This window comes from Heptranchias perlo, chromosome 2, assembly GCF_035084215.1.
Source record: "Heptranchias perlo isolate sHepPer1 chromosome 2, sHepPer1.hap1, whole genome shotgun sequence".
Taxonomy (NCBI): domain Eukaryota; kingdom Metazoa; phylum Chordata; class Chondrichthyes; order Hexanchiformes; family Hexanchidae; genus Heptranchias; species Heptranchias perlo.
In genome coordinates, this window is record NC_090326.1 from 62,956,033 (window position 1) to 62,983,247 (window position 27,215).

Here is a 27,215-nt window from a genome sequence, read left to right on the forward strand (position 1 = left end):
CCAGGATCAGTTCTTCGAGACATGTCAAAAGAGGCGGGGGGGGAGGGTTGCCAGGGTTCCGGTTTTCAACCTCTCCCTTCTACTGCGGGCTTTCTTTGCCTGCAATCATAAAGACATTGATTAAATGCTGACTGTTTTCTGAGACCTACTGTAACTCTGCACTTGGCCACTGCGATTCCCTAAAACAATGGTGCAAGAACATGCATCAAGCAAAGGGATATTGGGAGAATATTTCATTGTCCCACACACCATCAGAGCAGTGAGAAGTTTACAGGGAAGATGACAGTTGTTTCATGCCTGAATTTGGGTTGCTTTGCGCTGGTATTAAAAAGAGCAAAGGGATGTGTAAAGATGAGGAAGCATTCCATTCGAACATAGAGCTGGTGGTGAGGTAAGTGTGTTTGTGCATACGTGTGTACGCGCGTGTGCATATGTGTCAACCCCTCCACTGCCTCTGATTTGTCATGCTTCTTCTCCAATATCCAGTATTAGATGAGCAGAAATCTCCTCAAATTAAATATTTGGAAGACCGAAACCATTCTCTTCAGTCCCCGCCACAAACTTTGTTCACTAGCCACCGACTCCATCACCCTCCCTGGCCACAGTCTGAGGATGAACCAGACTGGTCGTAACCTTGGCATCCTATTTGACCCTGAGCTGAGCTTCTGACACCATATCCTCTCCATCACCATGACCACCTACTTCCACCCCCATAATATCGCCCGTCTCCGCCCCGCCTCAGCTCATCTGCTGCTTGCTGCTGAAACCCTCATCCATGTCTTTGTCACCTCCAGGATCGACTATTCCAATGCTTTCATGGTCGGCCTCCCACCTTCCATCCGCAGTAAACTTGAGCTCATCCAAAACTGTACTATCTGTCTCCTAACTTGCACCAAGCCCCTTTTAACCATCACCCCTGTGCTTGCTGACCTACATTGGCTCCCGGTCCAGGAATGCTTCGATTTTAAAATTCTCATCCTTGTTTTCAAATCCCTCCATGGCCTCGCCCCTCCCTACATCTGTAACCTCTTCCAGCCCTACAACCCCCCGAGATCTCTGCAATCCTCCAATTCTTGCCTCTTGCGCATTTCCAATTTTCATCGCTCCACCATTGGCAGCCGTGCTTTCAGCTGCCTAAGTCCTAAGCTCTGGAATTCCCTCCCTACCTCTCCACCTCTCTACTTCTCTCTCCTCGTTTGTCACTCCTTAAAACCTACCTCTTTGACCAAGCTTTCCGTCACCTGTCCTAATATCTCTTTAAGTGGCTCGGTGTCAAATTTTGTCTGATAACGCTCCTGTGAAGCGCCTTGGGACGTTTTTACTATGGCGCTATATAAATGTAAGTTGTTGTTTTTGAATTGCTTCTTCATCGGAGAAGATGACCTTTTTATTGCAGAAACTACATTTGCCTGCTTGACTATCTCTTCCCAAGCAAACTTGGCTGCAACTTGCTGAGGAAAGTATTCCTCATGTCCAAAAATGCTCACCACCTTGTCATAACTCCTTTAGCATGACCTCAAGGACTCTCATTAAAGTCCTCCCTCCTTTTTGGGAATTGGCAGATTCCTGGCTCAGTTCTGCACGATACAAAGCTAAATAAGCAGAAGTGAAAAATTTGTAGACAACAGGAAGTGCAAGTGCAGCTTTAAGGAACATATTTATGCCTCTGCACAGGAATTCCTACCCCTTCCCCGGTGGCCCAGACAACATGCACCAATGAGTCATATCGGAGATGGAGACTGGAATTAGTGAAGCTTTATCTGACATTTTTCAAAGTTCACCAAATTCAGAAGAGATTCCTGGAGACTGGAAAAAGACTAAAAGAACAGTAGCAAACAAATTTAGTTGGCAAAAATGAACTTTGTGCCTTCACTGTGATCTGGATGAGTTGAGAATGACTCACTTCACAACTTGAATGAATAAATTCCCCTTGTGTAGTTACATTAGCTTTAATCATATAAATTTGTGAGGGAAAACTATAACCAAATATCTGTAAGTTCTGTTGTTGGGGAAATATTTTTAAAGTTTAGAGGAAATACACAAAAAAAGTAGAATTTATTAGAGGACAGTTGGCATAAAGAGAGGTTGGGGTAGAGTTACCGCTAGATTGCACTTGTTTTATCAGCACAATCCGCCCAAACCACTGCAAAAGATCGAGGAAAATCGCTGGAAATCAAGCGTAATTTAGGTCAGGGGCAAATCGCGATCTTTAATGCTGGTTCAAAATGCATCACGCCCGAAGCCGGCCCCGCCCACAAGGTTGGCCACGCCCCCAGATCAAAATATCGAGGATGGCGAGTTTCCGTCAATAGCGTCCATTTGCGACCACTCGAGGAGGGTCTTCGAATTGAGTTCATTTTCTTAGGCGCACAGGCACTAGTAGGCACGTTTCAAACGTTTTTACATATCAAAAAATATTTAATTTACTAAGAAACTGACTAGTGTACACCGATGAAAGTCATGAAAGGTTCAGTATAGTTTTTTTTAAGTGATTTTCAGTGATTTAAAATCAGGTTACTCACAGGTGGAGGACTGGACTTAGTAAAAATGCTTATTTTTGTAATAAACCCATTTTCAGCTGTATTACTAAAACTTATTTTTAAAGTGCAAATTGCAACAGATTTCACTCTCTTAGAGTTTCAGTTCAAAATGATCATAGGCTGATTGGCCCCAGAATTTATACTCAACTCACCGTGATTCAGAAAGCAGCCTTTCCTAGGTTGACAGTGGTTCCAATTTTATCACTCTTAAATACATATTGAATATTTTTTAATACAAGGAAAAAGAAATAAACAATTATGTTTTATTACGCTGACCGATTGCACTGGTTCATGGAAGATTTTAAGTTTATGATTATGCAAATACATTTCAGCGGAAACTTGAACTATAACCTAACCAGTGCAATCTCAAGCGCAATTTGCCCCCGATTTGCCGATTGGGCCCTAAGCAGAAACTCTACCCCGTTATGTTTAACTAACCTGTGGCAATTGTTTGAAGACGTAAATGATATGGTGGACAGGGACATTGCAGTTGATATTGTACACTTGGATGTTCAGAAAGCGAACAACTAGGTACCAAACAGTGATTAATGAGAAGGATAAGAAGCTAAGGAATGGGATGCAAGTGAGGAGTGGAAGAGTAAAGTATGGTATTGGACTCTGGCTAACATGACTGACCTTTAGCTTGGTCTTTTATTGATGGAATTTTTTTTTTTCACATATCATCTTCTTTTGAACCCATTTCCTCCTGCATTGCATCCTGTAATACTTCCCTTAATCTGCTTGCAGCTTCCATTGTTGTGTTGCATCTGTTTGCATTCAGAGTTCTTCAGCTTGTTCACAGAGGTTTTCTAAACCCTGGCCATCTGACTCTGTTACCACATATGTTCCATGCTGTCTCTTCATGTAAATCATACTAGATGCTCATGTACTCCTTCAGAATAGTTCAGTTCAAAATTGATATTGCACCTCAACTGAATATTCCAGTTTGCTGGAATGAACTTAATGCAATCACCATTTTATTTTGGTTCTGCTCAAACTTCAGCCTCTCTGTCGCGTTATTGTCAAGAATCAGTCGACCTCTTTTATTTTTCCCCCTCTTTACACTGAGCACAACTCACACATTCTAAAACGTTTCTGTGATCTCTGTGGGTGGGACTCTGGCTATGCCAAGAATTTCCATTTGGGAGTAAAATAAAAGATCACTGCAAACCAAGTGTGTTTTGCCCTTTTTTATCAATGTAAATAGAATTAAATGCAACTTGAATTCATAACTTTTTCTTTCAACATTTATTTGTGGTTTTAATAAAAAAATGTTTGAAAATTAGACTTTCAAGTAATTAATCTCTGGCTTAGATTTAGTATTCATTAAATATACTGACTATGGATACCCAGCTGGATACTGTGCTGTTATAAATTTATGGTTATATCTAAAAGTAGGTGTGTGATCATTAAGTGGGTTCATCTGATTTTTTTTTATTCATTCATGGGATGTGGGCGTCGCTGGCAAGGCCAGCGTTTATTGCCCATCCCTAATTGCCCTTGAGAAGGTGGTGGTGAGCCGCCTTCTTGAACCGCTGCAGTCCATGTGGTGAAGGTTCTCCCGCAGTGCAGTTAGGGAGGGAGTTCCAGGATTTTGACCCAGCGAAGATGAAGGAACGCCGATATATTTCCAAGTCAGGATGTTGTGTGACTTGGAGGGGAACATGCAGGTGGTGGTGTTCCCATGCGCCTGCTGCCCTTGTCCTTCTACGTGGTAGAGGTCATGGGTTTGAGGTGCTGTTGAAAAAGCCTTGGCGAGTTGCTGCAGTGCATCTTGTGGTTGGTACACACTGCAGACATGGTGCGCCGGTGGTGAAGGGAGTGAATGTTTAGGGTAGTGGATGGGGTGCCAATCAAGTGGGCTGCTTTGTCCTGGATGGTGTCGAGCTTCTTGAGTGTTGTTGGAGCTGCACTCATCCAGGCAAGTGGAGAGTATTCCATCACACTCCTGACTTGTGCCTTGTAGATGGTGGAAAGGCTTTGTGGAGTCAGGAGGTGAGTCACTCGCCGCAGAATACCCAGCCTCTGACCTGCTCTTGTCGCCACAGTATTTATGTGGCTGGTCCAGTTAAGTTTCTGGTCAGTGGTGACCCCCAGGATGTTGATGGTGGGGGATTCGGTGATGGAAATGCGGTTGAACGTCAAGGGGAGATAGTTAGACTCTTGTTGGAGATGGTCATTGCCTGGCACTTGTCTGGCGCGAATGTTACTTGCCATTTATCAGCCCAAGCCTGGATGTTGCCCAATTATATTAATGTCTTGGGGTCACTTTATGGGTTGTAGCTCTCAGCACTGAGGTTTGATCAACAGGAGGGCAGATCAGACAATCTTGTGCAGAGGTGAGCATATCTGGTTCATGAACCTCCCAATTTCCCACATTTGGGAGGACTGCAAATCAGGCACATTGACATCTGCAAACAATTGCCCGATCTGCCCTCCCTTCCAGTGGGGCTCCCTGCAAAGAACACTAACTCATAAAGTATGACTGGCAATGATTTACTTTCAGAGTGGAACAACTATTTTTATGTAGGCAAATGCCTGGAAAATGTTGCTTTTTTAAAAATACCTTTGGTGCAAATACATAAGTAAGAATTCATTTATCTCATAGTGTAAAATAGTTCTGTTGTGTCTCCCCTTCATGGCTCTAATTATATTTAGCTTTCTTTTCTTTACTTGTCAGGTTGATCTTTCCATTATGTCTTAAAATTACTGCCTGGTCCTCCCATCCCTTATCGCCTTACATTATCTAGAAAGGGGGACTATATAGACAAGAGCATGGTGAGGTTTAGGTGAAGGGAGTACATGCTTTCTCCACAGGCTATTGTTCAGGAAAGTTGCACCTACCTTTTACAGGTTGGAGGAGGCTGGGTCCCAAAGGCTTTTACTAAGGTGCCGCATAAGAAACTCATGATGAATGTCAGGGCATGTGGAGCCAGAGGCCAGGTAGCTGAATGGCTTGAAAGATGGTCACAAAACAGAAGTTAAGGGAAGTTTCTCAGACTGGTAGAAAATGGGAAGTGGTGTCCCACAGGAATATGTGATGGTTCCATTGAGGTTTACCACATACATAAATGATTTGGACTCAGGAATTGGAGGCCTGGTGTTGAAATATGCAGGTGATACCAAATTGGGGGGATGGTGGGAGTCATAACAGCTAATAAGGTGGAAGACTGCAGCAAAATACAGAAAGATAAAAATAGGCTTGCAGAGTGAGTGGACAAATGGCAAATGAAATTCAATACAGCGAAGTGTGAGGTTATTTTGGTAGGAGGAATAAAGACATCTGGGAATACAGATGCATAAATTTCTACAAGTAGCAAGGCAAGTTGATAAGGATATAAAAAATGTAAACAATGTACTGGGGTTCATCTCTAGAAGAACAGAAAGCAAATTATATTTGTAATGAAGTGAGGACAAGACTCTGGTCTGAAGGAAGTCAATTGGATGATGGTAGTAAGGACGGTGGTAAGGATTGTGGGACTGTTGGTGTATTGGGGATGCCAGCCTCTGCAATATCCTTCTCTCTTTGCCCCATCATTGGTGGCCATGCCTTCAGCCGCCTAGGTCATGGACTCTCAAAACGCCTCCCAAATCCCTCTGCTTCACCACCTCCCTCTCCTCTTTTAAGACCCTCCTTTAAAACCATCTCTTTCATTAACCTCCTCCTAACCTCCCCTTCTTTGACTCAGCATCCAACTATTTTCTTTCATGCCTCTGTGAAGCACCTTGGGGTGTTTTTTCTGCATTAAATGTGCTTTATAAATGCAGTTGTTGTTGTACTCTAAACAGAAGATGGTAAGTTTGTGGACTGGACTGCTAGGGAGGCAGTCGGGGCAGATTGTATCAGCATAGTCAAGAGAGAAAAAGTTAGTAGAGGTGTATGACAGGCATTGTGGGATATGATATTTCCTAGAAACTGGGGCCTGGATTTTCCTCCCATTGGCAGGTTTTGAGCAGCGTGGTTCTAACACCCACCAATGTCTGACCACCACTAACCCACCAGAATTTCCTCCCAGAACCTTCATTAGTTGTGCAAGGCAGTTTGGAGGCCAGAAAACTGCCCTTCATTGGCTGACTGCCACTGTAATGAAGGCGATTTCTGTTCAGCCAGTTAAAGATGAACCTTACTTTTCAGCAAGATGTTGGAAGGAGCAGCAGCTTTGGGAATGTCACCAACTTGATAGATCGCCAGAATTTCAAATGCGTCTGTGGAGGTGTTGCCGGCAGAAGTAAGGACCAGGAGGGACAATCTGCTGGACACTGAGGGCAGGCTGTCTAGAGCAAAATGGCACCACCACCCCAAGAACTGCTATACAGTTTAGAAATGGTTCAATGACCTCACAAGGGTGACTAAGGTAAGTCAAGTTTCTGGTGCCAAAATAAATTCTCTGCTACTTATTAGAGCTTCACTCAGCTCTTTACCTAACATACTCCTCTCTCAATGCCTGGATGGCAAGGAAGCTCAAATCTTCTTTACTCAAAACCACTCTCTCAACTCAGTTTACCTGCCGGAGGGGCTTCTGCTATTCTTTTTTTTATTCATTCATGGGATGTTGGCATCACTGGTAAGGCCAGCATTAATTGATTTATTGCCCACCCCTAATTGCCCTTGAGAAGGTGGTGGTGAGCCGCCTTCTTGAACAGCTGCAGTCCGTGTGGTGAAGGTTCTCCCACAGTGCTGTTAGATAGGGATTGCCAGGATTTTGACCCAGCGATGATACCTAGTGGTCCAATGCCAGGTGGTCCAGCCAGTTTTATTCTTATTATGTCTTTTTGTCCTTTTGTCTTTTTGTCTCTTCAAGGACTCAACCTCCAAATTACTAAAAATATCATCATGTCGGTAAAGAAACACCAACCTTGAGTAGCAGCACAGAAAATGGCCTCCTCGTTATGTATTCCTACATTACAGCAATGAATACATTTCACTTCAAAAGTACTTAATTGGCTATAAAGGGCTTTGGGACGTCTTGAGGTCATGAAAGGCACTTGATAAATGCAAGTCTTTCTTTTCCTTTCAATGTGGTATCTGCTTCAGGGATACCTTGCAGTAGGCTCTTACCATTACTGACATAGTTATAATAATTATTTGGGGCAGAAGTGGAGGGGAATGGGGTGGAGGGATTAGCCACTCCCCCTTAACCCAATTTGCATGTGGCAGAATGGGTTTGTAGTGGGCCTTATCGGGAAGTGGCATCTTTTCGGGAGGAGTGCACAGGTGCAGATTTTTTTGGTGGAGGATTTTAGGCAGTAGCCTTTAAGAATACATTTTCTTCTATTTATCGCCCCAAATCCATCCCGAAATGTTTGTCAGTTCAGAGTAAAATCCACTCCTAGAACTTGCAATGGTCTTTTCTGAGGCTGTAAATTCCAATGATTCTATGTATTCTTTGTCAGACTTTTGCAAATCTAATTTGGTGAGTCCAACAACAATGCTTCCCATTTCAAAATAGTTATCTCCAAAATCTCTCGAGGAATATCTTTTTACTGCTCTCACCCCACAAAGCAAGCTGGAGAAAAGTTACAGCCTAGATAGGGTTCTAAACATGGATAATTTCTACTTTGTGGTGGAAGAATCAGTGGAGTTCATCAGACCATATCAGCAACCTGATCCTTGATTCTGTCACAAATAAGAGACACTGCTGTTGCTCTGGCCAATGTAGGAGGTACAAAGTAGACAAGAGAGGACTAGGTTCTCTCTTAATGCAAAGATGGACATTGACTGTTGATTAATATTCGAATTTCTCAGCACTCAAGTTCTCTTCATTGGTCTATTGAGGTGAAAAGAAAGGTTTGCTATGAAATTATGTTCCCTAGCATGCATTATAGCCTCTCACTCACTCACTCACTTGCTCGCTCGCCTGCCCGCTCACTCTTCCAGCTGCCCACTCTCACTCACTCACTCATTAAAAAATAGATTATAATGGAACAGGAAGATGTAAGTTTTTGATTTCCCCTGTGTTTGGACATTCTTCAAATTTGATCATTGACATATAAAGGATAGGAATAATTTTCTGGGTGTCCATGATAGGTTAGATTTTTCTTGGACTGATTGTGCAACAACAGGCAGTTCTGGGGTTAGGGAAACAGGACATAGAGTGATTGTACTGAATCCACCCAAACACTAAAAAAACTTACTCATCAGTTTTCCTCCCCAACTATAGCACTGGAGAATGCTAGAATTAGGACCTATCCATTTCTCAATCACCAATTAAAAAATCTAAACAGGCTGAAATCTATTTCTTTTAATTAAAAGCTATTTAATTCAAATCATGTAATATTTCAATTTTTTAGCTATAAATTCCCATTTTGCTGTGTTATTTACACTGTTTAGTTCAAATTATTCGATTAATTAAATTTATTTAGTGTAACAAATTTCAAATTATCAACAGTAGACTCTATATGACAGATAGGTGGTCCCCTAATGTAGTTAGTTGTTGAGAACACCATTAAATGGACAGTATTTCAGGAGGCCTCTAACAGATGGGAGTTAAAACGGATCTTGTCGTATATTAAAATGTGGATGTGTATATCAGATTTCTCCTGTACTAGAACTTAAACTTTATTCTCCATCCACAAATCAGGCATCAACAGAGAAGTGGCCTCACAGAATTGGTCCACCTTCCTGTTTCTTTGACAGCCATCGCACTGTGGCTCCAGGATGTCTACATATACCCTTTGGGATGGCAGTATGGCACTTATTCCCTATCATAAGATGACGTAAACAACAGGAAATAACATAGCCACCAACTGAAGATTTTTCACCTAATTACCAACTTACTACAAATGGGTGGAAATAAGTGAATTTGAAAACATGAAGAATGATGCTGCTGCAATCCTGGAGGGAAAATAATGGGGTCGATTTTAGCACCCGCGATCGGGTGCGTTCCTGGTGGGGGGGTCTCCGAAAATCGGGGGTTCCCGGGGCGGGTCGGGAGCCCGGCTCCAACCCGTCCACTTCCGGGTTTCCCACAGATGCACTGACTTGCGCGCGCAGCCCCCGCATGTGGGACTCCCGCAGGCAATTAAAGCCGGCGGGGTGCCACTTAAGATATTTATTTAGGTATTTCAGGTCGTTTAGAGACCTGATTAAGGAGATATTTTACATGGGGTGGGATTTTGCAAACAACTGGGACTGTTTCCCGTACTGGGGGAAACACTTCCAATTCAAATGGACGTGTTGCAGCCATCAGCCTGTGGCAGCTGCAAAGGTTCATTTAACAGGTGATGGGGGGAGACCCTCACTCACTGCAGGAGGCCACTCTGTCACTTTGGACAAATTTTGGCCTCCACCACCCTCATCCTAACAATAAAATTCACCAACTTGCACACTTACCCCGGGGTCCAGACACATGTACCTATCTTGCGGACCCCCTCAGATGTACATCTTCTGGATGGGGGCCGTCTCGCTGGCCACGCTGTCCACCTCTGACACGTGGAGCTCCACAACACAGTGCTGTGACACATCCACCTGCACAGCAGGAGGGAGGGCAATGACAGAGAGAGATGCGTCGCAGAGGGCACTACCCTCGCCACAGGATCCACAGACTGAGGCTCAGCTTCCTGGACCTCTCTGAGCAGCAGTGCACATGGAGGCTCAGAGTCACTCGACATGTAGTCGTGGACATCTGCAGACTCCTTCATGCCGAGCTGCTCCCGGCTGGCCTGAGCACCATCTTCTTATCTGTCGCTGTCAAAGTCACCACTGCCCTCAACAACTTCTCCTCCGCATCCTTCCAGGGTGCCACCGGAGACATTGCTGACATCTCTCAGTCGTCTGCACAAAAGAGCCCTGCAAATACACCTACACCCACTCTGCAGTGACACAATGGGTGGCATCAGGTGTGGGTCTTCATTGTGATCCTCAGGAAAGGGCATTATTGCACAAACCAGACAAGATTCGCAAAGACGTGGCAGTAGTGGTGCCAATATAATATGTGATGTGAGTTGGTCAGAAATTAAATATAAGTAAAAACCATGACAAACCCTCAAACACCCTTGTGCATCCCCTTCATGCTCACGACACGTTTGCCTTATGCTGCCTACTGTACATATGTGATGCATGCCCTGTGGCTGCAGCACAGGTAGTGGCAGGTTGAGTGAGGCTGACTGTGAAAGAGATGCATGAGAGGGTGAGTATGAGATAGAGCCATGAGATTGTATGAGGATTGGGTTGAGTGGTAGTGGCGGGATGAGTACTGGCGAGGTGAGTAAGTGCAGGTAAGATGAGGATGAGGTTTGAGTGGGTCTGAGGGGTGATGTGACAGAGTAGTGTTGGCAGTGCAGAAGGAGGTGTGGGGTGGGGCCAGTGATGTGGCAGACGGAGTGTAGGGGAATGAGTAAGTGTACTCACTTTGGCTGACCTACTTAGGGCATTGCAGCGCCTCCTGCACTGTATGCAGGTGGACGATATGTTGGTGGTGCAGGTGACCTCCTCTGCCACCTTGAGCCAGGCCTCCTTGGTGGCAGAGACAGGCCGCTTCCTCCCGCCCGCCGGGGGGAAGATCTCTGTCCTCCCCCTCCTCCTCACCCCATCCAATGATACCTGGAGTGAGGCATCATTAAACCTGGGAGCAGCCTTCCCCCTGGGCTGCTCCATGCTGTAATTTTTCCTATTTCTTGCAGCATCAGTCAGTGGAGGACTGCCCCTTTAAATAGAGCTCCTCCAGCTGACAGACCTTGCTGCGCATGCGCAGCCCGCCCGACGCGCAGCTCAGCAGCGGGGAACCCGGAAGACCAGATAAGTGGATCCAATCAGCCTGCGATTGCGCGCGGGGCAGACTGATTTCACCGGGTGCGTTTACCACGCGCCCAATCGCCCCCCTGCCGCAAACCCGCCGCCCTGGTAATATTGAGCCCAATGAGTCTTATTTCTGTTCAGTACACAGAGATAAATTTCGGTTAAACCATGTGATGTGATTTCCAGAGGCAAGATGATTTGTCATTGCTATGAAAAAAAATAAGAATTCAGACTGCAAAATGCACAGAGAGAAAATATCAGCACCTCCATCACTTTCATTGATGGCCTGCAGATGCACCTGTTTGCCTTCATGTTTAAACTGTTTGAGAAGAACATATAATCAGTGTCACTGAAGGCTGATGACTTTTGGTCAAGAAGATCATAAAGTTGAAAAGCAGTATTTAGATGTCAGTGTAGTCACAGTGTAGACACTGAATCATGCATCTAGGAATTTTGATGGGTCACAGTCTGGTCAAAATTGTGGTGTTTTGTCTGGAGCTGTCTGAAAACAATGTGAAATGAAGCAGATCAATGTTATATGGACCTCACTCTCTCTTTCAACCCCCCCCCCCCCACCAACCTTGTCAACTAGATGAACAACTAATGCTGTTGTAATTCCTAAAGGTTCATAGTAACTCTTTAATCAAACAGAATGCAACAAAAGTGATTTATTTATATTGTCCCATTCCCACAAAGAAGCCCTACTGTCGTCATCCACTCTGGTTAGCACGGAGTTGAAAAAGCTTCTCTGATATTTAGACTGTTTTGCAGCTATCAGCAGTTTGTGGTCGGGTAGCTGCTTTGTGATGTGTTTTATTCCCCTGTTTATTCACCAGTTGAAATCCTACTTTCAGAAATCAAATTATTTGTGTGGACAGTTAGATAAATGGGTCTGGGGTGTCACCAAGATAGATTGCTCATTGCTTATGTTACACAAGTATCCCATTTATCTTCCTCTTGTTAGCTTCTGTTTTCTTTTGAAAACGCCTTCTTGATAATGTTTTACATTTCCTGTGAATTTTACGAACAAGTATGTAAGTTGTCTTTAAATATTTATGTATTTTATCACTTAACAGATTTATGCATGTCGACATTGTTTATATTAGTCAAACATTAAGCATAAGCATAATGGATCCAGCCATTTTGTTAGTTGGTTGAAAAAATGAATATAATATATACATGTATACATACCTGATGGTAATTTTTTCTTTAAAATCACTACCAAAATTAACTAGGTAATGCTTTATTATAGCAGGCCCTGCTTTGTAGAGCTGGCATTCCCTGAGGTAAAATGTAATGGCCCAGATTTTCCTCTGAGCGGTGAACGAACGGTGCCCACCGCTCATTAGTTTTGCATTTGCCCATAAACTTTTCTTGTTTTTTTCACGGCAAGTTCCTCTCATCAGGCACTGAATCCAGTGCGGTACCCTCTACAGGGCAGCTGGGACCCGTGTGAGCAGGACAAGCAACTGTGTATCTCCTTAACCAACCAGGTTAAAGCATCTGATGAGCAGCGAAGAGGCAGAACCAGGAAGTGTAAGTTAGAGTGAGTGAATTCAATGTCAGATCAGGTACAGAAAGTGAAATAGAGGAGGTAAGAAATATTGAATTAATAGATAGAGATAAAAGAGGCAGAAAGAAAAAGTAAAAATAATAAAACATTTTACATTTTTTTTTGCTGTCCAACAACAATTAAAATCTGAAGGAATGAAACTCCACACATGTAAAAGTTAATTTTCAATGCTAGAGAGGTTGTTTGGCAGTCACTACCAAAATTAACTAGGTAATGTAGACTAACCATGCCATTAAAAATGTGCTTGGACTTAAATAACTGATGTACCTTTTTTTGGCAAGATTAGTTTGTGTACTTCGGGTCAGTGCAGGAACTTCACGCTGTTCCATTCATTTGAACGATGAGTCAGACGGCGAGATGTCATTCTCGCGGAGTTTGTGGAGGAGCAGGGCATCTGGCAGAGCAACTTCCGGATTTCCACGTTTAACTTCTGGAAGCTGCTGTACCAGATGCACAGAAATAACAGTGAGGGCTGTTAGCCTCGTCATTATTTTCACAAGAAAACCCGGCCCAATATTTACCAAATACCTCTGAGTGAATTTAAGTGAGTTCTCTAGGTTTGAGGTCAACCTATATGTCAGCAAGTCCTATCCACAATATAATAATTCTAACCTTAACTAAGAGGCTCCTACATTCAGTTATCATTATACTGTCAGATCAGTCGCTTTACCTGGTTGAAAATCAGACTGTCAACAAAACAGCTATCAAAAGCAATTAATTTGCTCATTTAGTAAGAAGATATAACAGATTGTTTTCACATTATAAAAAAACTTAAATGGTGGTCTCCCATCCTTCTTTTACTTACCAGCCAGTAGAAGACAAGTGCTTTTCATTAGTAAATGTCATGAAATAATTTCAGTGAGAAACACAGACTCTGATGGTAATGATTCAGTAGTTAAGATAATTTGCTTAATCCCATTCACATTATTTTGAAAGGCCATTTATGCCGTAAATATTTCCCATGTATTTTCTGGTAGGTGGATCTAAACATTCCTATAAGGTATGATTCGGACCAACAGAAATTATAGATAGTTCCGAGGAGGCATGCTGCATGATTAGCCTGATATACTACTAATCACCCCCAGTAACAAATATATATATACTTTTTAAACATTGTTCTGTACTAGAATGATTGGAAAATATTTCTTCACAAGAATCTCTCAGACCACGCTTCCCAGTACCTATCTAATCACCTTCTGCTCCTGCACTTTCACAAGTGGGCATGTACTTAAATTGGCAGGACGTGTCTAGTGGCGTGCCCCAGGGACCTGTACTGCGGCCTCAGCTTTCCACTATATTTATGACTTGGATGAAGGAATAGAGAGCCGTATATCTAAGTTTGCTGATGACACTAAGTTAAGTGGCACAGTAACTAGTGTAGATGGGAGCAGAAAGTTGCAAACTTTGATAGATTAAGTGAGTAGGCAAAACTGTGGCAGATGGATTCAATGTAGGAAAGTGTGAGGTCATCTACTTTGGACCTAAGAAAGGTAGATCAAAGAATTTTCTATATGGTGAGAAGCTAGGAACTGTGGATCAGCAGAGAGATTTAGGGGTCCAAGTACAGAAATCACTAAAAGCTAGTGGACAGGTACAAAAAATAATTTAAAAGGCTAATGGTATGTTGGCCTTTATCTCAATCTTTATCTGGAATACAAAGGGGTGGAAGTTATGTTGCAACTGTACAGAGCTCTGGTTAGACCCCATCTGCAGTATTGCATTCACTTCTGGGCACCACACCTCAGGAAGGATAGATATATTGGCCATGGAGAGGGTGCAGTGCAGATTCACCGGAATGATACCGGGACTAAAAGGGTTAAATTATGAGGACAATTTGCATAGACTAGGTTTGTAGTCCCTTGAGTAAAAAAGATTAAGGGCTGATCTAATTGAGGTGTTTAAGATGATCAAAGGAGTTGATAGGGTAGATAGAGAGAAACTATTTCCTTTGGTTCAGAACCAGGGGGCATAACCTTAAAATTAGAGCTAGGCCGTTCAGGATTGATGTCAGAAAGCCCTTCTTCACACAAAGGGTAGTGGAAATCTGGAACTCTGTCCCCCAAAAAGCTGTTGAGGCTAGGTCAATTGAAAATTTCAAAATTGAGATTGATAGATTTTTGTTAGGCAAGAGTATTAAGGGTTACGGAACCAAGGCGGACAGATGGAATTAAGATACAGGTCAGCCATGATCTAATTGAATGGCGGAACAGGCTGGAGGGGCTGATTGGCCTACTCCTGTTCCTACGTTCCTATGTTCCTTCCTAAATTTCAGGGGAGAAATTGGCCTCAATCACACCAGTTTTTTAGGCGAAAAATTAGCGACTTCCAAGTGTCCAGGATGCCTGCCTGAAACTGACGTTAGGCCCCTTGAATATGCTAAGCAGGGTTCTAACACCTGTTTTAGGACCCCTCTTCCAAATTTGGCATAAACTGAGCGGAGAATGCACCGGGCAAGTTCCACTCAATTTTTCTGGGTCTCCAATAACCTAACCAGCAGTCCTTAAAAGGACCGCTGGAGGCCACCGATGGAAAGGTGTTAACTTTTTGTACTCACATTACAACAGCCACTGCTGGCCTAAGCTCAGTCACCACTCCCATATCCCCAAACCCGTGATTCATCTCCTATCCCCCCTTTCTCGGGACCTACCTGTGTGCCAGCTAGGCGCGGCAATTTTCCTGAGGCCCCGACTGGCGAGCTGTATTAGGGTGCCTGATTGGTGTCCACAGCTTTCTGGTTTTATGCAGATGAGGCCAAATTTCCAGTGAGCTTCAGGCGTGTGTTAACTTCGCAATGCCCACTTTGTGTCACGTACTGGCGCTACTCCAGTTTCTCGGCTATTGAGACATTTTACAGTTCTGTTTTTTACAATAATTTGCTTGTTTAATATTGCAGCATAAAATTCAAAAGTTCTGAAATGAGCACAGACTATGAGTATTTTTTAATGGTGGAATGATAGCAGAGCTTAGTCTGAGCAAAACTACAATTTTGAAACAAAGATATGAAGGTCGTTAAGTTCTTTAACATTTTTACTGGATGTAGTCTGTTTTCATTCAGTGAGCTGCTGCTTTTGATTCTGCAAGTTTCCAATTATTTGTTTTCTCCTAAAATTTCAACCTTGCAAAACACACAGAATTTTTCTTATTCTCGTCATTAAGTTTCCACATATAATCTTGTGAGTGTTATGTTGAAAACTATCGATGTCTAATCCTGTGAACTGATTCTATAGTTGTCACACATCCTTCATGCCCTGCAAAATTCTTCTGGGAATCTGGACTGATTAAGAACTGATTGAACTGAGAATCAAGGAAGTGTGAAAGCTGAGCCTGGTAGCTCATAACCGGGTGAGTGAGGTCATCATTCCTTGAAGTCTGGGCGAGTAAGTGACATTTCATTTTGAGACCTGTCACAGAGATTTAGCATCATCGCTGGGTTCTCTCACTTGGCTGTTGGCAAACTTTGTATAGGTTTTTCTGTGGCGTGATGTTCTCTAATTTGGATCTTGTTAAGGTTAAAGCCGCTGTTTGAAAACCAGCCAGAAAATGAAAGGGAAGCTGGGTTAAGGCCCGAACACAAATCATCGTTTCAGATTAATCGGGAGCTCATCTGACAGACTGCACCCTTTGCAGGGCAACAAGGAAAGTGTAGAAGCATGCTAGCACAATAAAATTGTCCACGTGACAAACAGTCACCATAAGGTACACAAACGCCGTTTACATCACTACTTTAAACCGTGTGGAATATTTAACAGCTCTACAATGAGGTGAAAGATGCTTCTAAAAATACCCAATGGCAACAGCCCATGTATAGCCTTTCTTAATGAGATTTGCAGGCCAAGTGCAAGGACACAGGCCGGCAGATACAGTTTGCAAAGCTCTGTGCCATGGTATTTTGGGGATGAAACATTGTGCACCATGCAAAATAATTTTCAACTGTAAGACAGAAAATGCTGAAAACACGCAGCATGTTTGTAGATACCTGACAGAGAAATGTAGCTTAATCTGTCATCTGAACAATTTTGCACTTCTTAAATTTTTATTTTGGATTCCCAGCCTTTTTTAATTTATTTTTAATCTTTACTATTATTGCAAGATTCATTCATATCTAGGAAAAGTAGGAGATTTGTTCCACCAACTTAATAAACATGCAGGGTATTATTGCATGTTATTGGCACCAACATGCTTCTACACTTTCCTCTTTGCCCTGCAAAGGGTACAGCCTGTTCTCCAGCATGCAGTCAGTTGTTGAAAATTGGAAAAAATAAATGCCCGCACATTAGCCACCCAAGGCCCACTCTACGCAGTTTTCAGGCGGACCTTGAAATGGGTGGCCAGCGCTTCTGCATGAAATAGGCTGGAGCCTAATTGACTATGCAAACTAGGTCCTACTCCAGCCCCTCAAAAATCAATCTCCACGATGCCTGACCCTCGTAGCCCTCATTTGGAATGAAAATTGGTCAGGCCTCTCGCTGCAGCCATTGTGAAAGTTTATGATCAACCCCGTACACTTTTAGTATGATTTCTGTAAATTAAGTGGAAAATCAAAACCGAGCTATATTACAATTAGCAATTTTATTTAAATCAGAAGGTTCTGCTATAATAATCAAACTGCATGTCCTCCTGATGTACTTCAGACTTTTTATAGTAACTTGTTAAATGCTATGGAGAATGTGTTTTATGAGTACACAGATAACTGGCTGTGTTTGTACTTCCATTCCCATTATCCAAGCTTGATTTATCATGACCTTTGTAAATAAGTCTGGGGGGTTAAAAGAAAGTTTAAGTTTTATTTGTAATAGTTGATAATGCAGTCTTTCTTTTGAATATCATTCATATTTGTCAATGCTCTTTAAACTGGCAGAAAGACAGCACAGACCTAAACATGTAGCAAGTTCAACAAACATATACTCAGACTTATTGAGTGCAAGAAAAATAAAGGTACTTGAAAAATGTGCCTACGGCAACTTTCAAGCTCAATGTTTTGTTGCATTTTTTAGAACATGAATTGAAATAATTATTTTCAGTTAAATTAATGAATAATAAATACCTGTTAAATTAATGAATAATAATTACTCTATTAAATTAATGCATTATAATTATTCTGTTAAATTTCCATGTTGAATTTAATTGGAGGAATAGATGTTCCCTAAGTGAAATGAAAATCTCCTTACTTGGTACTCTTTATATTGTGTAACATTTCTACAGTTTTTATGTAAGGGAAATCATAATTACCCTAATACAGATTCCACTCCTCTTGATAATCTCACTCAGATCTCTCCCCTCCCTGCATGATTTCAGTCATGACATAAGGCACAGAAAGGTACTGGAGTATAAATAATGCGGAAATAGCAACAACAAGATGTGTAACACAGGTACATTGAGTGTAAATGACCTTTAAAAAAGTGATTTCACCTGACTGTAAAGGTTATATCAGTAGCATCATAATTGTACAAGTCTTGGAGAAACTCCAGTGAGGTTCGGTCATATCAATCTTTTCAAAATGTCAGAATGATAAAGGTAAATGCTTCATGAGAGATTCATTTACACCCATTACAATTGTGAACTGTTACTTAGATTATTGTAATCTTACACTTATGCTCCAACTATACAGAAAATGCTATATATCACATTTATTATATTTTGACTTTAATTTACTTCATTTTAGCTGTTCAATACTAGGAGCTGTTTAAGCTTATTTAGTCATCCAAAACAGTAATAATTAATTACATAAGTGTTGTGATTGGCTGGCTTTTCCTACAGCAATTGGGCTTCATTGTAAGTTAAGACAATATAAATTTGAGATGACTAACAAGAGACCATTGGAGTGCAAAAGACCAGGAGAATATACTGTTTAACCTCAGCGAGAGGTTCAGCCTTAAAGCACAGTTGGTCTACAGTTTTACTTGAGGAGTTAAACGACTAAGTTGTGTTTTATTTTATTAAACTTTTAAGAGAAAACAGTTGAGTTTAGTATAGGGAGGACAACTGGAGCCTGTGATGTGGGGTGCCTGCACAATGTGGGATTGATGCTTTGTGTGTCCGGATGACCACATATGCAGCAAGTGTCGCCGTCAACTTGCATTCAAGCTCACGGTTTCTGAGCTTGAGGAGCAGCTGGGAACCCTCTGTCGCATAGTGGAGATTGAAGGTTTCCTGGATTGCACCATCCAGGATGTGGTCGCCCTGCAAACAGAGCGAGTTAGTGATGAAGGGAAGTTGTCGACCATCCATTGAGGTAAAAAAAGGAGATAGGAGGCAATGCAGGGAAATACTAAGAATGCTGAATTGGCAAATAGTTATTCAGTACTGAATACCTGCAACAATGACAACAACTGGGAGGAGGACAACCGCAAGCAAAGCCACGGCACTGTGGAACAAGTGGTTTCCAAAGAAGGGAAAGAGAAGTACAGAAGTACAATAGTAATAGGGGATTCCATAGTCAGGGGAATTCACAGGTACTTCTGTAACTGCGACTGAGAGCCACGAATGGGGTGCTGCCTCCCAGGTGCCAAGGTAAGGGATATCATAAAAATTTTGGAGAGGAAAGGGGAACAGACAAAGTTGTGGTTCATGATATAGGAAGAAATAGAATTAAGCTCCTGCAAAGGGAGTTTCAGGAATTAGGAGATAGATTAATGAGTGGGATCTCAAGGACAACAATCTTAGGATTACTACCAGTGCCATGTACTAATCAGCATTGGAATAGAAAGATAAGGCAAGTAAATGTGTAGCTGGAGAGAAAGTATAGGAGGGAAGGATGCCGATTCTTGGTACATTGGAACCAGTTCTGGGACAGAAATGGCCAATGCAAGATGAAAGGGTTTCACCGAAACAGGGTTGGGACCATTGGGACGGAAATTACTGTGAACAGCGAACGACCTGTGCTGGCCGCTCCGTACAAACTAACTTACCCATATTGTATCTGTGTCTTTATTGCGGGAACTTCCTCTAATGCGATCCTGAACAGAGCCCAGCGTTAACTCTCGTAAACCTAGGACACCTCTGTGGCCAATGAGAGAATCGCTCTCTTCCCTCGACCAATCACATTGCAGCATCGATGACAAGCCGCAAAGAGTCAAAACCAGGAAGTACAAGCTACAACAGTAAAATCATTGTAAAAACAGTTAGAAACAGCGAAATAAAGAGGGGGGTAAGCAATATCGAATTAAAAGACAGAGATAAAAGAGACAGAAAGAAAAAGTAAGAAAATAAAAGATTTTAATTTTTTTTAAATGTCCAACAACTATTAAAATCGCAATGAATGAGATTCCACATTTTTAAAATTTAATTTTCAGTGCCAGAGAGGTTGTTTGACAGTCACTAAGACTTACCACGCTGATAAAACTTAGTTTAGACTTGATATATTTGAGCGTACCTTTTTTTGGTCTATTTTAGTGGGTATTTATCACGTTCCAGCAGCAAGTTCAAGCTCCTCCATTGATTTCAATGGAGAGCCTGCCAGCGAGCTGTCAATCCGCGGAGCTCTCACATCGTCGGCAAACCAGGAAGAACAAGTTCCGGATTTCCGCGTTTGACTGCGCATGTGCAGTCACCAGAACTTGCTCTTCGATTTCGCCTTTAACAATGGTGAGCGCTGTTAGGCTCACCGTTATTTTAAAAGCAATTTCCAGCCCTATGTCTTTGCTGGGAAAATAACTAGTGCTGTGGGGCAGGGAAAAAAAACAGTCAAGCAGAAATGAAAGCAGAAGGGGCAAAGAGTGCAGGAAAGGAAAAAGCACAAAACAGGGAAGTATTAAAGAACAGGTCAGAAGAAGAGGGAATTAAAAAGACCAAGATTGCCAAAAAAATGGAGGGGGTTGAGTGATATTTATGTGATTGCACAAAGTATTCAAAACAATTAGAAGCATTAATAGCTGTGGAGGAATATGATACAGTAGCAATAACAGAGATATGGCTTAGGTTTGGAAAGGAGTGGGAGCTTAATGTTTCTGGTTAGAACATTTTCAGGAGGAGATGGAGAGGGAAAACTTTGGAGTGGGGTGGCAATGGTAACAACAATTCTATCATGATGCTAAAGATGTTTTGGGGTGTGAATAAAGAGAGAACCCATATGGATAGAGTTAATTAATAGGAAAAGGAAAGACATAATTCTCAATGTGCATTACTCACCAGCAAACAGTGGAGATGAGTTAGAGGTGGAGATCTTCAGACACCTCAGAGAGTTATGTCAGAACAAAAGGGCAATAACTATCCCAGAATAAATTGGCATAAAGCTAATGTATGTGGTCAAAGTGGGAAAAGCATTTAGAAGTATCCCAGACTGCTTCCTAAATCAGTATGTTTCTAGTCCAACAAGGAAACATTCCTTGATTTAGTTCTAGGAAATGAAGTGGAACAAATAACTGATGTGAGAGCAGGAGAACAATTAGAAAATAGCAAGTATAAGTGAATTAACTTGCTTGCATCTCTAAATGGAAACAAGTTCAGTTCTGTGAGTCTTTATTCATAACTTAGAGAGCTAAGCCCCTGAATCATTATGGCTGCTTTTCTCTAAACCCTCTTCAATACATCAAATCATTTATAGGCATGCTGACTAAATGTGGTACACAGTGAGGTAAAATTTACATATTAATGCCGTGAGAAGTTTCTATGATATGTACAAACCTCTGCATCTGAATTTCTGATAAATGTTCCTGCCATGTGATGTTCTGTTCCAGGAATGCTAATTTGTAAAATTTATCCATTATCTATATAATCAGTTTTCATTTGAACTTTGGAGCCACTGTATTGTCTGATTTACAGTATAACCAGGTTATATGGATCACAGGTAAGAACTTCTATCATCTTGGATGCTGTAATAAGGACTCCTCAGTCTTGACTACATTTCTGTTTGTAAAGGGTATTATGCTACAAGATTGCAGGTCCCAGAATATAGGACCCAGCAGTCACTACCTGGAGCAATGCATGCCTCTGATTTTGTCTGAAGTTGTCAATCGAAAGTGCTGACCCAGCGGGATGGCAGATGGAAAAAGGACCAGCAGATGGAATACGTTATTGTTAATATTGCAATTATAGGCAGAAGGAGGCAATGGGAAGGAAGCTGAAAAGAGTCTGTGAAGTTAAAGACTAAAGCAGAAGGGGAGAAACTACAAAGTAAAGGGAAAAGAGAGAGTTAAGCAGAAATCTCTGGAGTCTGAAATTATTTCAAGGTTCACACAAATCTAGAATTTCGTAATAGTACAGCAGAGTGCCAATGACATAGAAAACTGCTCTTACACTATAGTCTAAGGCAGACCTTTTTCAAGTCTCAACTGGGAACAGCAAACACACCCACAACCATACGGTACTTTATACATGTAGCTATTTGGTGGAGTGCTAGCACTATTTTTTATCCAGGATCTTGGGTCACTGCTGTGATGGTAGCATGTGATAAGGCTTCTGTCCACCATGTAATCTCCTGGGAGAGGTGAAAAACCAGATTAAAAACCCCAGCCAATTAGGGGGAGAAATCTGGAAAATTCCTCTCTGACCCCCTTAGACAAGTCTTAGACTCTCTGACCCTTAGACTAGTCCAGGAAATCACCCTGGACCTGATCAACGTTACCAGGTACCTACCTCTTGTACTAGGTGATCTCCTCCCCGGCGAGAAGCAGGTCCAGCTCTCGCTTGAAGGAATTCAGCAAATCAGCGTCCACCCGCGAGCCGGCAACCTGTTCCACAGATCCACTATTCTCTGGGAAAAGAAGACCGTCTACCATCTAACCTAGTTCTGCTCTTACATAACTTGTAGGAGTGGCCCCCGGTCCTCCCTAACCTATGTAGTTGAAACAATTTGTCTACACAAACACAATCTGATCCCTGCACCATCTTATTAACCGCGATTAAATCACTCCTAAGTCTATGCTTCTTAAAGAATAGAGAACCAGTTCTTTGAGCCTATCTGGGTAATTAAGATGTTTTAGACTTGGAATTTATCTTATATCCTTTAGAGATCTATGTACTAGAATGCCCAGATTGTTTTCTTTCACCATTGGCTTTAGTCCTTTTCTCTGAAGTGTGTATGCATGTTCAGCATTTGACCTGCCCACATGCATAAAACTGCACTTTTCTAAGTTAAATGTCATTTACCAGTCACGGGCCCAACCCCCAACGTATCTAAACGAAGAAGACATTCTGGACAGGAAAATACCAGAGTACAATCTGTAACTGAAGAAACGTTAACTGACAGGCACACTAAAATAATAGTACTAAGAAAGCAGTCAGCAAAGACATAAATATTTACAACAGACAGCAATAAGGCAGCTAAATCACACACTTGGGAATGCTTATTTTATATTGCTGCACACAACCAGGCTTTCAGACTTTATTCTTCAACTGCATGGGAAGCAATGATCATGTAACCAAGAAATTTATTAATAAACTCAGCACATGTAAATCAGAGGAATGGTAGAGTTTTCCTCTGTTCAAATTCTTTTTACACAAATCCACAATTTTACTGCAAATAGCGAAGACAGGAAGTCTTCTCCCTGAAGGAGAAGAAATCGCCAAACTTTGATGAAGGAACCCATGTAAATAATTGTGATCAAGAACTTGTGGAGAAGCCAATAGCAAAATGCACATACTTTTAAAACTTTGTTGGATATAATGGTTGAAGTTCCCATTCAGGCACACTTTGGGTTAGAAAGCTGCAATGTTGGAGATCCTTGTTAACTTTCCTCTTAGGATTGTTCCTGCCTATGATTAACATTTTTTTTCTTTATGATGAGCTTCCCCATGTGCAGAGGGCTGCCTGTATGAGCATGTGCATAGGTGCCAGGAGTTTTAAAGGAATGCTGCAGTTATTTGAAGAGTTTCATTCTGAGCTGAGCTGGAAACTTAGATACTTTAGTGAAATGGAGAGCTCCGAACATCCCTCTCCCAGATTTACAGATGAAGCCCTTGCCGTGATGCTCCATAGGGTGGGTGTCCTGTTTGGCAATCCAGGACACCCACCCCATAAGAGAATCATATTCAATGCCTAGCAGCAGATGGTTGACAGTGGAATGCTGTCTGCAAAACCGAGCTGCAAATGAGGAAGAGAATGCTGCTAAGATAAAGCTACCCAACTGTTTCCTGTACCAAGTAGCTGCCCCAGGTATACAGGCCATAAAGTATTTCCTCATAACCTGTTACCCTTTTACTGCTGCCCCATGTAAAGCACTCAGACAATCCTTTAGTTCTTGGATTGCTTACCGAGCATGATCGTATTGTAACAGGGAATACTTTCAAGCTACAACATACAACTGAAAATTACAGACAGTGAAAAGGAGCAGGGTCATTGATTGACTGTAGTCCTTTGAAATACAGCTCAATGGCCATGATTTCTGATGGTACATATAATTGAAGTTGGCTGAGTCCAGTCAGTCATTTTTTGGCCAGTCGAGAATCTGGGCTAGCTTGATTCTATGGTACCATTTCACTGCATAAGAACTGAGCAACTGTTTTTCAGTGATCTAGTTATGTTGAAACATAGCTCAGGGGAAGTGTCTTTGTTGTTTTGATGTGTTACGAATGATAGCAAAGTTTGAAAATGACTGTAAATATATTGTTTTGCACTGAGCGTTGTTTATTTATGGGGTCATTATCTAATAACTTGAATGTTGGTTTATAAGCTGAGTCTTGGTCTGATGGACTGTATATTTAATCCTCCTACTGAAGATGAGAAGGTTGATGTGGTACATACCAGTAAACCAGAGAACAGTGGGAAGGGTTTGATCCCTGCGTCTTACTCTTGTTTACCTAAACAGTGGGCAGGTAATGATGCATTCACAGGGGATGTGGGGTCTGCTTAAGGAGTGGTCAGTGACGCATATCCCAAGTAGAAAATCTAGCATAAAACCCAAAAACAAACAGAGGCCTCAAATCTCTAAGAGGTTCTCTTGTCCAACTTCAAATCGCTGAGGGTTGAGTTTAAGAGCGCCTTGAGGTGGGGCTTCACCTGATTCCTCTCTGCAGGTCTGCTCCTACACAGGACTGCCCAACAGCAGGGGCATGATTGAATAGACACAGATGAGTCTGCTGTATCTCAAGATGAAGCCACATCTGGCTCCTGAACCAAGTGATACTTTATGTGCCAGAAAGCAGGCAGGACTAGTCAGCTCTATAGCAGAGACATGACGAAAGCAGGTGCAGGGCTACCTCAACAAAAAAAGAGATATAGAGGCACCTGAATTCCAAGCAGCTCCGACTGAGATGGACCATTCTGCTCTCCTGTGAACATTAGCACGGGATCAATGCCGATATCCCAGGAAACAGTACTTTTGCCTCTGTTTTAAGACATTATACCATACCTTCTTTATTTGGCTCCCAAAGTGTGCAAGGTTGGCTCCTAGGAGACCAAGGACACCTTCTTGAGTCCCAGCTTATGACAACTCTACAACCCCCGTAAACAACTGCTGAGCACAGATACAATGAGGTACATACAGCTACCAGAATTATTATCAAACATGGCATAGGCATCTCCATTTGCATACAGCCCAGCCGAGGTCTCCTGTATGCTGTACTATTTCACTGTCCAATGAAGGATAACTATTGAGCACCCAGAGGAGGACAACTAATCGCAGCAAGGAAATGACCATGACAAGCAGAAGGTGCCAGAAGAATCTGCTACTGAAACCCCTTTGCAGGCCACTAGAACTATACCTCAGTCTCTCATTGATCACACCTTCCATTAAGTCCATAATCCACCCATTGCATCAGCAGTCCTCTGCTCATCTTCAGCATACCATGATCAAATATACCTTAATCTCCATTGATTCTGACTTCCATTCAATTGCCAAGGATCCCAATCTTGCATTTGCTGATTAATTATCTAACACCATAGCAGAGAACATTCTCTGAACTTCAGTGCAATCAAATTTTTATGTCCTAAATGTGAAGGAAGCCAGTGCCTGCTTAGTGTGTAGCACCCTGGTGCTTTGCTTTGGTGCCACTGTATGGCAGTTGTGCTCTAGCTCCTACCCTACTGCTCCTTGTAGGTGCTCCCCATGGTAAGAGTCAGATAGATGACTGGGTGCTGTGTGTCATTTGGAGCCTCATGGGAGTAAGGTGGCTCTTTACCTCCTTGAACTGGATCACTAGGTGGTCCAACTACTGGCTTTGCCATGTGCACAACTGCAGGGGCAGTCTGGTCTTGCACACTTATTGCCATATGTAGAGTTATTTGAATGGAGTGACGTCAGGATCCAGATCTGTCCTCATCCGAAAAGACAGCATCTGTATCCAGGCCAACACCAGCCATGCCCCTGCTACTGGGAGCTGCTTCACCATGCCAACTGATTTTTGTGACACCGGACCTAATGGCAGCACCCGACGGCATCTTGAAACCCTAACCAATGGTATTATCAATGTGATTCCCAATCATCAGGTAACTGGACTAGACGGAGTATTCCATATTGGAACCCAATGTCCCTTTAATAGCAATCATAAGAGATACCATGACTGATGCTGGGTATCTGCCAGTAGAGATCTTCTACAGATGTACATGGAGTTACCATAAGCTCCACACTGACCTGCAGTTCTATAAATCCACCCATCAGCACTTCAGAGATATAAGTAATGGACTCTTTCACATTAACCATCAGGTGCTGCAGATTATTTGGCACAGTCTCCAAAGGCTCTACAAAAGTTCTTGCTCAGAAAACATTGGGGATGAATTTGGTCTTCACTAGTAGTGCTGTTGAATCAACAGCCCGTTTTACATCATGCCTGATTTTCTTTCCCACCCTTCTTTTAAAACCAGTGAGCTCCCAATGACAGATGTACCTCACGCTGGCAGCTCACTGTTATTATCTTATTGAAACTGACCCTACAGGTTCTGCCATGGTCAACCCTCCTCCTATACCGTAGCTATAGAACCCACTGTACTAACCTCCGGCCAGGTGTGGGCTCAGACTGGAAAATCAATGTTCGACAGTGCACACAACTTACTGGTACTAATGGGAAGCATCCAGGGAAGAAATTATTAACATATTGCATAAATAAAGATAATGGGCTCAATTTCGCCGGGAAATTGCGGGTGCGTTGGGGACGGGGGGTGGGGGCTCCGAAAATCGGGGAAATCCCGAGCAGGTTCGGAACTTGGCTTCAAACCGCAGACTTCTGGGTTCCCCACTGATGCGTCTGGGTGCGTGCGCACCTCCCGAATGCGGAAGTCTCACCGCCTATTAAGGCCGGCAGGATGATACTTTACACAGTTGTTTCGTTAGTTTAAGTAGTTGAACTACTTAATTTTCTCCACATTGAGGCAGAGGCGCGATTTTGAAGCTTCCTCAGCGTGTTTCCCATGCTGTGGACCACACTCCATGTTGCAACAGAAGTGTTTCAGCCAGCAGCCAGTGGGACATTCAAATGCTTATTTAACAGGTGG